Source organism: Eulemur rufifrons, chromosome 7, assembly GCF_041146395.1.
Source record: "Eulemur rufifrons isolate Redbay chromosome 7, OSU_ERuf_1, whole genome shotgun sequence".
Taxonomy (NCBI): Eukaryota; Metazoa; Chordata; class Mammalia; order Primates; family Lemuridae; genus Eulemur; species Eulemur rufifrons.
In genome coordinates, this window is record NC_090989.1 from 140,094,495 (window position 1) to 140,102,435 (window position 7,941).

The 7,941-nt window shown below is 40.1% G+C and overlaps 1 non-coding gene across 1 annotated transcript; it reads right to left on the bottom strand.

Moving 5' to 3' along the window:
* Positions 1-393: 393 nt before the first annotated feature.
* On the bottom strand, positions 394-500 carry LOC138388836 (U6 spliceosomal RNA). Its single transcript, XR_011234316.1, has one exon. It is a non-coding gene; the product is annotated as a U6 spliceosomal RNA (small nuclear RNA).
* Positions 501-7,941: the final 7,441 nt, after the last annotated feature.

Below are 7,941 nucleotides of genomic sequence, written 5' to 3' on the forward strand. Positions count from 1 at the left end.
CTGAAAATAGAAAAACTTAGCCAGGCGTGGTGGTGTGCCCAAGTAGTCCCAGCTACTCAGGAGGCTGATCGCTTGAGCCCAGGAGTTTGAGGTTACTGTGAGCTAGGCTGATGCCATGGCACTCTAGCCTGGGTGACAGAGCAAGACTCTGTCTCAAAAAAAAAAAAAAAAAAAAAAATGATGATAATAATAACAAAGATACAGCCTATTTACTAGGTACCAAACCCATACCAACTGCTTCACATTATCTCATTTAATCTGCTAAACAATGAGTTGAGTATTACTACTCCCCCTTTTTCATGTGAGGAAATTGAGGCTTAGAAAGCTGGTGTTAGGGTCACATGTGGCCAGAAGGCTGTGCTGCTAGGAGACCGATCAAAGGAACCCAATCTCTTGCTTCTGTAGCTTTTTTCTTTTTAATTTTTAATTCTTGTGCAGGGGCCATGCTAATCTTCTCTGTATGGTTCCAATTTTAGTATATGTGCTGCTGAAGCAAGCACATGTAGCATTTTATTACCAGAATGTCTCCTGAGCCACTAGCTTCACTGTAAATCTCTACCCACCATCACTAGGACTACATAAAAGGAAATCAAGTGATGTGCTTAATGAAGGCATGGAAAACATTATTTTACATTTCCAAAGCTGTACTTGTACCAATCTGTGTTTGAGTGGGAAGGAGGAAATTCTGTTAACCTCTTCATTAGTCAATCCTCCCCCACCAGACTGATTCAGCCCCATAAACAATGGATATAATTACACTGAACAATTGTGTGTTTATTTCCATGTCTAGACACAGAGCTTACGTTTGAAAACAAAAGGGAACAGAAAAGAGAAGCCATCCTGCTGTTTTTTAATTCTTTGTGGCAAACTTTTTCTTAGCCTAGATGCTTCTCTTCTAATCAGGAGATATATATTCAGAGTATCAGAATTTTTCTTTTAAAAAATATGTTTTGTAGAGCCATTAGTGTTAGGAGTAAAACACAAACACATTTAAACCATTTCTATGGGCCGGGCGCGGTGGCTCACGCCTGTAATCCTAGCACTCTGGGAGGCCGAGGCGGGTGGATTGCTCAAGGTCAGGAGTTCGAGACCAGCCTGAGCGAGACCCCGTCTCTACTAAAAATAGAACGACATTATATGGACAACTAAAAATCTATATAGAAAAAAATTAGCCGGGCATAGTGGCGCATGCCTGTAGTCCCAGCTACTCGGGAGGCTGAGGCAGTAGGATCGCTTAAGCCGAGGAGTCTGAGGTTGCTGTGAGCTAAGCTGACGCCACGGCACTCACTCTAGCCTGGGCAACAAAGTGAGACTCTGTCTCAACAAAAAAAAAAAAAAATAAAAAAAAAAAAATAAACCATTTCTAGTGTGAGTAGAAACAAGTCATTTTAAACCATAGAGGATTTAGAAAATCATAAATGGATGCTAAAACTAGTGAGTGAAAGTTTGATGAGGAATAAATTATTTATCTAGTACAGAAGTATCTCCCCACAAATTATGTGTTAATTTTAAAAGGGAAAATAGTGACTTGACAGTGGCAAACCTGGCAGACAGTAACTTTATCAAGCGATCCAAGATAACATCACCAATATGAAGACACAGTGACATCAGGAAGACCAACGTTACGTGCTTCCAGAAATGAGGCCCTGAGAAAGATACAACATCATTTCTGCCCCCAAATGCTTAACTTGAATCTAATTACGAAGAAGTTCCAGATAAATTCAAATTGAAAAACATTCTACAGAATAACTGGCCTATGTTCTTCAAAAGTGTCAATGTCAAGAAAGACAACTGATTTACTTCAAGTGATCCTCCTGCCTCAGCCTCTCAAAGTGCTGGGATTACAGGCATGAGCCACTATTCCCGACCCATCATTTTTATTATAAACGTAGTGGGTGGGAAGCAGTATCCCACTGTGATTTTGATTTGCATTTCACTAATGACTAATGATGTTGAGTATCTTTTCTTGTGTTTTTTTGGCCATTTGGATATCTTTAGGGAAATGTCTGTTTAGATCCTTTCACCATTATTAAGTTGGGTTGTCTTTTTATTATTCAATTGTTAGAGTTGTTTATGTATTAGCCTCTGGCTAATTTTTCTTTTCTTTTTTTTTTAGGAGAAGGAAAGAGAAGTTTATTAATTTGCCAGCAAATGAGGAGGTTGGCAGACTCCCATCTCAAAGTACCAACATCCTCTTTTTCTATTTTTTGTAGAGACAAGGTCTTGCGCTTGCTCAGGCTGTTCTCAAACTCCTGAGCTCAAGTGATCCTCCTGCCTCAGCCTCCCAGTGTGCTAGGATTACAGACATAAGCCACCATGCCCAGCCCATTTTTTATCTTTTATATTGCATTTTTACTGTACCTTTTCTATGTTTAGAAACGTTTAGGTACACAAATACTTACCATTGTGCTACAATTGCCTACAGTGTTCAGTATAGTAACAGTGCACAGATTTGTAGCCTAGGAGCAGTAGGCTATACCATATAGGCTTGGTGTGTAGTAGGCTGTACCATCTAGGTTTGTGTAAGTGCAGATGTTCACACAATGACAAACTAGTCTAACAATGCATTTCTCAGAATGTATCCCTGTTGTTAAGCTAATGTAGGACTATCACTGTGAAATGGGATCTCTCTGACCTGCCAAGCTGTGAGTGAGGCATGTGCAGCTGCAGCTCATCATCAGATGGTCGTGGTATAGGTGACATTAGAGTGAACAGGCCTAGAAGGCATAAGCAAGTTGCATAAGCAGATGGCTCTGACTTGTTCAGCACCTACTCCTCCTTTGACACCTGCTCCTGCTGCATTGCCGCCTCTCCATCAATCCACACCTGTCATCTCATGAAGAGTCTCCTATGACCAGCTTTGGAAAAAGAAAAAAGCTCACACCTGGCTTAAAAATAGGTCTGTACAATATGTTGACTAATGGCTACCATATTTGACAGTGCAAATATTGTATATTTCCATTGTTATAGAAAGTTCTATTAGATAGTGTTGACTCAGTTTTGCTGATTGCATTCCTATTGGTGTATTTAACATGTTCCTCTGCTCTCTATATTTCCTGTAGTTGCATCTAGAGGCTCAATCTGCTTTGGGCTTTTTGTTTGTTTGCTTGTTTGCTTTATTTTTTATTTTTATTTATTTATTTATTTATTTTTTTAAGACAGAGTCTCGCTCTGTTGCCCAGGCTAGAGTGCCGTGGCATCAGCCTACCTCACAGCAACCTCAACCTCCTGGGCTCAAGCAATCCTTCTGCCTCAGCCTCCCAAGTAGCTGGGACTACAGGCATGCACCACCACGCCCAGCTAATTTTTTCTATATATATTTTTAGTCATTCAGATAATTTCTTTCTATTTTTAGTAGAGATGGGGGGGGTCTTGCTCTTGCTCAGGCTGGTCTAGAATTCCTGACCTCAAGTGATCCTCCCGCCTCAGCCTCCCAGAGTGTTAGGATTACAGGCCTGAGCCATCGCACCTGGCCCTTGTTTGCTTTTTCACAAGACTGCTTCATGGGTCATATTGTGTTCTTCAATCAGGAGGCACATAACTGTTTGTCTCTCTTATGATCGGCTGTTGACCACCAATAATAGATCCATCATTCCGTCAGGGATTTAAATATAGTGATATTCTAATTTTTTCATTTCTTCTTCATGTATTAGCTGGACTACTTCTATAAAGAACACTTGCCCTCATCTACTATTTGGTTACACAGAGGCGCAGTACCAAACAGAGGTACTGGAAAGACAGCATGCATACCTGATTCCCTACCTTTATTTTCAAGCTTTCCAAGTGAGTTTGTTCAATAACATCCTGCAACAGTGACTAAATAATTTTTTGGAGCATCACCATAAACTCATGAATTTAAATTTATTTTATGTGTTTCAATCCATTGCATTTTTAAACAGATTATCTCACATTTGACCAGTACAACCTCTTTAAGTTGGTTTCTGAGTACTTTTGACGCTGACTGCTGACTTCCTTGATAGCTTCCTTGCAAGTTGATAAGACAAGATGTTCCAGGCTTATCTTGCATATTTCGTTTTCTATCCCAGACTTGGAAGCAGCCATTTTCCGCAAAGAGCCCTTATTTTTCAAGTGTAAAATGGTCTTTGAAAACCGCACTCAGGGCACTAGGGGAGCTAATTTCTACTGGGTTGATCACTGTTCCTAGACCTTTTCAATGGGCAGATTTAGGAAATATTTATACATAGAGAAGAAAAAGACCAACAACCTGATAGAAAAATGGACTAGAGATTTGAAAAGACACTTCACAAGAAAAAGAAATGTAGTGGCTTTTAACTGTATGAAAAGATGCTCAACCTTGTTCATGATAAGAGAAAATTAAACTGATCCTGATAATTTCTCATCTACCATATTGACAAAATCCAAAAGTTTGACAACACACTCTCTTGGTAAGGCTGTACAGAAACAGAGAAACACTGCTGGTGGAAATACAAACTAGTAAAGTCTATATGGAGGGCAATTTGTCAATATCCAGCAAAGTCATACATGAATTTACTTTTTGGCCCAGAAATCTTATTTCTAGGAAACTATCTTAGAATATTCTGGCAAAAATATAAAAAGGTGTACGTATAGCTACTCGTTGTAGAAGAAAAGATTAAAAACCATACAATGTCTATAAGATAAAATGTGATGCATCCACACAGTGGAGTGCTATGCAGCTCTACAAAGGAATAAGGAAGATTTCCATAAGGGCTATGAAATGATGTCTAAGATAAATTGTTACATACACAAAAAGAGAGGTGGAGAAAAGTGTGTAGAATGAGCAACATTATATCTATGCAGAGGGAGAGGCTCAAATATACTGTACATATGTATATACGTATGTCATCACTAATTAGTCAATCTAGGAAAACCCTAGCCTTCCTGCTTTCTAAGTCCTAAAACTTAGAGAAGGAGCAGCTCTCTGCTGAAGATGCCTTGCAGGTAGCATGTAAACTTGAGGTTGTTGGTGTCCATTTTGCCACTAGCAGAGAAGAGACTGCTTGGGAATGAAGCCAACAGGGAAGAAGATAAACAGTGAAGAGATTCTCAACTACATTGTTTGAGCAACTAAATCTGGTCAGCTCTAGTCTGAACATTTTTATATCATGTGAGCCAATAAATTCCCTCTTTGCTTATCAGTTGCAACCATAAAAAATCCTGAATAATACTGTACCACGAATAATGGACAAGTTTTGGGCACCATTTGAAATCCTCTTCCAGAGATGAGCTGGAGCTGGCTCCTCCCACCTTATAAGAGCTCATTGTGCACATCTATGTTCAGTGACATCACATTGGTTGCTTGAAATTGGCCATGGTGGGAGTATTAACACCATGGAAATTGGCAAATGCTACAAATCAGGGCTTCATTTCCCTCTTTGAAAGCTGGTTAAGCATTTACTCACACATCACTGTCTTGGACTCCCTCACCTTTTGTTTAAGTCACTGCTGCAGTGACCACTTACACACAGGCTTCAGAAATTACTTCTCCGTGCTTTTCATTCCATGCCCTGGCCCCTCTAAAGCAATCCAGCACGTACATGTCAGGGAAGCTAATGCCCCTTGGAGAGCTTTTGATTAATGGGGACAGAATCTGGTCAATAAATATTTCCTCTTTTCATCCCCAAGTTGGACAGTTTTGATGTTAATTTCATAAGGCTTCTCAGAAGATTGAGCAGCTAGCTGCCTTTAGGGATAGTCCACTTGAAAATGCATCCTTGTATTAACTTTTCCTCCAGCCCTGTTTTCACTCATGTCATCTGGGATCACATCTGCAAATAAATAACTTACAAACTTTAATGGTAAGCTTTGATTTCAAGGGAACCAAGTATCTTCATACTTAGCTTTTGTAAAATTTTTTTTAATCTCCCAGGGTATAAAATTAACTCACTGAAGAAACATAGTAAAGGCAAAGAATAAGGTTTACTCCAGATTTGTGAATATCCCCTCCAGAATTGCCTCTCCCATGCGTACATTTTCTTTCAAGGCTGCCTACCCCAAATCTCACCCCACTATCATTTCTTGCAGTGTGGTCTTGTTGAGACCACCCACGTGTGATGAGCCATAGCCACCTCTGTCAACAGAAAGCTCCCAAGAGGACACAGATGGTGCAGGCACAGACAAAGGCTCATTATCTAAGAATGGCTGAGGTTACGTTTTCCTCTGGTGAAAGAGTCTCTTAACTCTGAATAACCTCAGGTACAAGCCTGGCCAATAAAATTTGTGTTCAGAAAGCACCATGAACCATAACTTCTTCATAACTGAAAGCTTATTCCTGAAGTATCTGGTAAACCCACTGCTCTGGTACTCGATCTTTTCTGTCCATGCATTCCTGGTATACAGTTAAAACCAGGGGCTAAGTTAAGCCATTTTTGAAGCAACTCATCGCTTTTGTCATGGCATTCCATTAAGAAAATTGTGGTTTTATGGCCAAATAATTTTGTGATCATTGGCTTTTTTTTTTTTTTTTTTTGAGACAAAGTCTCACTCTCTTGCCTGGGCTACAGTGCCGTGGCATCAGCCTAGCTCACAGCAACCTCAGACTCCTGGGCTCAAGCGATCCTCCTGCCTCGGCCTCCCAGAGTGCTAGGATCACAGGTGTGAGCCACCCACGCCCAGCCTAATTTTTTCTATTTTTAGTTGTTTGGCTAATTTCTTTCTATTTTTAGTAGAGACGGGGTCTCGCTCTTGCTCAGGCTGGTCTCGAACTCCTGAGCTCAATCAATCCTTCCACCTCGGCATCCCAGAGTGCTAGGATTACAGGCGTGAGCCAAGGGGCTGGCCTGGATTTTTGAGCTGTTGTTAAAGGACAATTTTTTTTAAAGAGGGCATAATCATGTTTCTCCCAAATGTGAAAGAACAGCTGAAAGATTTTATTTAACTTGTTAACAAATTAGAGGACTAATAAGATATTATAATAGGTTCAAAGGCTATTTTGAAGAAACACACACATATAAGAAGTCATTAATGCTGAAATGAACTTACAAATTGATGCAAAATTGGCTTTTTCCGCAGGGAGAGAGGGAATTCAATTGTATTTCCACATTTCAAAATTTATTTCCGCATGGACTGTGGTTCTTTTTATAGATCTGTTGCTATTCATTTCCTAATTTTATCTATTAGCCAGCCTCCTTCTGACCTGAGGTCAGGGTAACAGTCTAGGTTGGTAACTTCTCCACATAGCTAACTTCAGCCACTGTCATTTTATCTGCCAAATTCTGAATAAGGTCTTATGTAGTTTCTGCAGTGTGTATCCAAATTACTATCCACAGGTAAATCTAAGGTTTATGATCACAGAACAAGATTTGCTGTTAAGCCCACAAACCAAAAGTAGGTTAACACTAAGTTTCTTTTTGCCCTGTGCTGGTTTCTCACCTTCTATTTTCTCTCAAAAGAATTAAATAATACAAATCAGCAGGGAACTCTCACATTAGTACCAGGGCTCTGCTATGTCTGCTGAAGCTAACCAGACTGTCTACCTCTCCCTCCCCAACCCCCAGTTTAAAATCCTCCACACTGTGTAATGCTCTGCCAGGGGCACAGTCCTTTACACCAGAGGCTGATAAATGCTTCCAATCAAGAATAGGTAGGTTGTTTCCCTATATTGACTATTGAGAATCATGCTACAATGAACATGGAAGTGCAGATTATCTCTTCAATATACTGATTTTGATTCCTTTATTTTTATTTTATTTTTGTCTCCTTATATTTTATTTTATTTTTTGAGACAGAGTCTCACTCTGTTGCCCGGGCTAGAGTGCTGTGGCATCAGCCTAGCTCACAGGCACCTCGAACTCCTGGGCTCAAGTGATCCTCCCGCCTCAGCCTCCCAAGTAGCTGGGACTACAGGCATGCGCCACCATGCCCGGCTAATTTTTTCTATATATATTTTTAGCTGTCCAGATAATTTCTTTCTATTTTTTAGTAGAGATGGGGGTCTCGCTC